The sequence below is a fragment of the Balaenoptera acutorostrata genome, chromosome 17 (assembly GCF_949987535.1).
Source record: "Balaenoptera acutorostrata chromosome 17, mBalAcu1.1, whole genome shotgun sequence".
In the NCBI taxonomy this organism is placed as follows: Eukaryota; Metazoa; Chordata; class Mammalia; order Artiodactyla; family Balaenopteridae; genus Balaenoptera; species Balaenoptera acutorostrata.
This window is the reverse complement of record NC_080080.1, coordinates 46,638,289-46,643,694: the sequence shown is the minus strand read 5'-3', so window position 1 is coordinate 46,643,694 and position 5,406 is coordinate 46,638,289.

Below are 5,406 nucleotides of genomic sequence, written 5' to 3'. Positions count from 1 at the left end.
TCTGAGGAGCCATCACAGCTTCTCCCCTCTTTTTGGCACCCTCATCCTATACTCATCAAATTTATTTTCTATACCTCTCAAATGTAACACTTTCTCATTTTTAATTTTTTAACTTTTTATTGTTATGTCTTATTTGTGGCCTTCATCATTTCTCCCCTGGTCAGTCTTCAGAGTGAGTAGTAGTCTTGACTCTTCAATTCCTCCAATATTCTTAGTGTCATATAAAATGCAGACTCAATTGCCACTTTGATATCTCCTCATCCATGAACATAAAATCCTAACTTCTTACTTTTTAATATTCTACATAAATCTATTCATATGATATATATGTGGGTATATAACACACACACATACACACACATCATATATGTAATTCTCCAGCCTTAATTCAATATTCCCCACTTGCTCTCTATATTCTATTCTAGCTGTATTTAATTATTTGCCATGCTCTTGTGCTTTTGTCTTTAGAATGCTCTTCTTTCTCTTCCCTTGGACAATCTGCACTTATCCTTTCAAACTCAATTCAGTTATCACTAACTGTGGAATACTTTCCTACCCTGGTTCATTTCCCTCCCCCTCCCCCCAACCCCCCCCCCCCCACCCTTTAGTTCCCTCTGTCCTTGCTGCAACTCCTGATTCTAATTTAACCTTCTGCCTCTACGGTATAAACATTTATCATGGATCTGATCATATTTTATTGCAATTGTTCCTTTACTCTTCTACCTTTCCCACTAAATGAGAGTTCCTCTAGTATTATTCCTATCTCTCTAACTCCAAAGCCTAGCAGAATGTCTGATATCTAGCTAATTTTTTTTCAGTATTTTCTGAAAAAATGACTGACAATGAAAATTCAGAAAATTCAAATCTTGATAAAAGGGTAATATTGGCATCACAAACCACAATAAGGCAATAAACTTAAGGTCAACTGTTTATGAAGGAAATAACTTAGGTTCATAAGATATCAATTCAAATAAGTCTAAGCTATATGTTGGCTTAAAAAATTAAAAGAGCTGCTGGTAGAGAAAGCAGTCCACTGGGGAAAACTTACTAGACTGCAAACTCCTTCATTTTCCAAAAAACAAACAAACAAACAAAACCAACCCTCAAATAGCATAAAGTAGGATAAATTACAGGTTTCTTTGGTGAAATTTATTTTCTTATTAGCATTTAGAAAGTGGCTAGCCTCACAGACATGAATAGAGTCTATGAGGTGTAAAGGAAGAGGAGAGACATAAATACACTGATGCACCAATTCAAACGATGTACACAATAAGGAAAGGAATAAAATTCCTATCTGCACAACTTTCACCTTTTACCTAAAAAGACTAAGACATAACAATGTCTAAGACAATGTCTAAGACAATGTCTAATGACTAAGACTAAGACATAACAATGTGTCTTAGTCTTTTTTAGTCACAGATCCCTTTGAGAACCATGTACTTTACAGCCCCTATCTGCAAAAATACAATAAGCTAAATAAATCTTCTTTAGAAAACTTCCCCAACCTCTACCTAAATTCAATGATCTAAGTACTCCTTTCACTAATTACACAATTTGTGCTATAATTTTTCACTGATATTTTACCCTGTACATATTATATAGTAGTTATTTTGTGTATATGTTGTCTCTCCAACTTCACTGTGTGCTCTGTAAACACAGGAGCCAGGTAAAAATTTTAATACTCTCCCCTATTCTGGTCCATAAATGATCAACTCAATGTAGTCTGCCAAATATACACTCAAATAGTCAAAGTGCTTCTCAACTCCTAAAAGGTTGGTTTTGGGTAATAATACCTAATGCTTATTATATACTTACTACCTACCAGTTATTACTCTCAGCACTTAACCCATTTTAATCTCTTTAATTCTCACAATTACCCCACGAGGTAGGCTATCATCCAGGTGAGGAAACTGAAGCACAGAGAGAAGTTAAGTAACTTCTTAATGTTTCAAGGTCATGTAGCCAAGAAGCAGTGGTATTGGGATTTGACCACTGGCAGTTGGCCTTAAGAGAGCCAACTTCAATATTGTACTATATGACCTCGAGTACTTGAACAGAATAGCTATCAATTGGGATGGTTTAATAAGAGGATGACTTCTACCATGCCAAAGAAAGGAATATAGGTTCATTTTACCTATTTAAAAAAAAATTAGTGCAATTTTTCCCACTTTCCTTTTGGCTTTATTACCTTCATTCTCTCTCCTCTTCATTTCTTCTCTATTAGTCCCCCACACCAGCTCTCCACCATCATCAAAATAACCCATCTTAAGCTAGTAGGTTTCTTTTCACATTTTTCTCTCTACTCATTTAATCCGATATGAAGAGATGCACCTATTCACATGCACACAAATTCATGTATAGAAAGTCACATACACATACGTACTCATGCACAGGAAAGTGAGATAGGACTTTTTCTCAAAAATGTGGTATTTTTACTTAGTTTTCTGCATCTCATTTATTTCACAAAACAATACTTCCTGGAAATCCCTCTAATTTACTGGTATAAATCTGGTTCTTCCTTTCTAAGGAAGTGGCTAGTCAATCTCCCATGGTATGGATGGAAAATTATTTATTTAGCCATTCCCCTATGAACTGTGCTCACTTTGTCTCCAGTTGTTTGGCACTAAGAACAATGCTGCAATTAATATGGGGCATCAGAAATGCCAGAGGTGGAATGTGAAGTAGGCTCGCTGCAAATTCCTTCGAGGAAGTTTTCAGGAAGCTTCTCTGTATATGGTCTTCCTGAATTCTCTCCTGTTCGAGCAGCGAAGAACATTAAGGTCATTCAGCTCCTTCTCAGCCTTTTAGAGGTCAGGGAGAACTGACATATTTTTGTGAGACCGATATCAAACTTCCATTAGGAAACCCACAGATTTCAAAGCTGAAGTCTCCCCAAGATCTGCAGCTTTCCAGTCTTTCTTACCAGCATTTGCCAGCCCATGCAGGAGAAACCCCTGCTCTGGTTTTCTATACCAAGACCCCCACAAACTCATAATAGAGTTGATCCTAGCAGCCAAGTGGAGGGAAGCAAAGACACTCTCAGGTTCAATGTTACCAGAATCTGTTCCAAGTCCATTTAATAATTTAATGCACTGCTATGAAACCTACTTAGAATGCTGATTCCAAGCAAAGCTGTCCTATTATATATTTAAAGTAGAAATATGATAACATAAAACCAGTTAGTTAACTTAAAATCAGAATAAGTAACTAAAAAACCTTAGGGGAAAACTACTCAGTTCCCTGTCCTCCCAGCTGTGGTCAACTTGAGTGCAGGATTGTAAGAAATGAGCATGAAACAGGTCATGCATCAAAACATTTCTACTGAAAATGGCTTTATAACTAACAAAGACAGAATCAAAGAATTCACTCTTATGATGGTTATGAGTTTTATGCATCCTCGGATAAATATACTTACATTAAAACATACCACTCTAATTGTATACCTACTTCAAGAATTTTATAATTTTCAAATTACTCTTTTTTTTGGTTCAATATATATTTTACTCACTCTTTTCTATTCAGCTTCGTGCATATTTTTTGATTTTTAAGGCTTTCAACCAACAGGTTATCCCACAGAATATTAGTCACTGTTAAGACAGTAGTATCAGTTAGTAATTAGTTAATTCACATAATCAACTTTGTTGAAACATGACAGAATGATTAAATATAAATTTACCACATACATATATCCTGTTTTAACACTATCACACATATAATGCTTTCCCTAAAAATGTTCAATATTTAACTCATAATACTGTATACTATTGAAATATGTTTTCCCCACACTCTTGAGTGCTGACAGGCACCCTCAGCCAAGGAGGATGAGCACGGCAGAAAGTACTGTACAATCTTGGGTAATGAACACACTGCTAACACATTTATCCAGTGAGTGCTCCACTGCACCACCCCAGCTGAAGGCAGTCTGCAACATGTGGTGTCCCGTTTTTGGCCTATTTTATGTTCTAGCAAGCAATTTTGACCTAAAATGTCTAGGAAAAGTATACATGCAACAGGATGGGATCTGCTACAAATAAATAAGGACAAGTGTCTTTCTAAGTATTAAGACAAAAGTTTTATGGCAGCTGGAATGGGCCCTCAAGGAAACAGTCATAGAAACAGGGTAGAGGTCAACAGGAAATTAGATTTACCAAAGTCCTGTAACATTATGAAAGGCATCATAAACATTACTGCAGCCTGAGATAAATGACTAACAATTGTTTGACTGGCAGGTAGCATTTCATGATTTGGGGATATTAGAAAAAAAAACACTGAAGATCGAGTGTCAATGTAAGACATCAGAACCATTTATCCACAGGGCCTCTGCTATAACCATAACCACCCCCATCTAAGGTCAATTACCAGCATTCCCATTTTTAGGAGCATGTCCTCATTTGCTCCTGAATTGCTCCCTCCCCTGGCATAACCTTTTATTTTCTCAGGCACATAAGTGACCTGGGATACCAATTATCAAGAGATTTTACTGATTTACCTTTAGAATTATCTATTTTAAATCTTCAGCTACCTTAGAAAACAGTTTGCAGCAATCACTTTGCAATTCAGAAGTACCAAGTTATTATTTAGTTGTTGAATTATTTAACAGTTTTCATTCAACATATGTGAGGTTATTGGAGCTCATTAGCTTTAAATATCCTGTGGAACAAGTGATTCCACTCCCTTCTTTTAAGCTTTTCAGGTTAAAGACATGACCTTTAAAAAAAATATATCCTAAACAGTTTTTTATAACAGAAATTAGCAATGTCCAATTTAAAAACCAGATAGTGTTATTCAGACCACCATTCTGGTGCACTGAGTGGCCTGTGTCTGAAACAAAATTCCATCATTGAAGTCATCAACCTAGGTCAGTATCATTGCTCCTGAGGTCCTCATTAAACCTCTCTTATTCTCTGCAAATGCTGCCTGGTTTTGAACAGCATGGATTTACCATGCATCTCAGGATTTATCTGCATCAGCCTGGCACATACCTAGCAACTTTCAGCATTCTAAAGAAAGTCCCACAAATATTGACGTATGTAAGCCATAGCACCTTTCCTAAGAATAGTTACAATCAGCGTTGCACATTAACAAACACATACTGGTATATGCTTGTAGCTCCACCACTTAACTTAATAGCTTCTCAGGGAGGGAAATGTTTTATAGTCATAGGCTTGATCCTATCAGGGGAAAGTCTTCTTAAAAGGTTTACAGTTGGTTACAAAGTGCAAAAAGGAGAGTATGGTTGGTTCTGAACAAACCCACAAAGTCACTTCTGAACATAAACTCAAAATACACATTCTAATGACAGAGATTTGGTTCTATTATTTTCACAAACCAAAGTACAGATTTCAAGTTATTTCACAAATCAGATGATCAAATGAAAATGGACATGAAAACATTTAATAAATTATT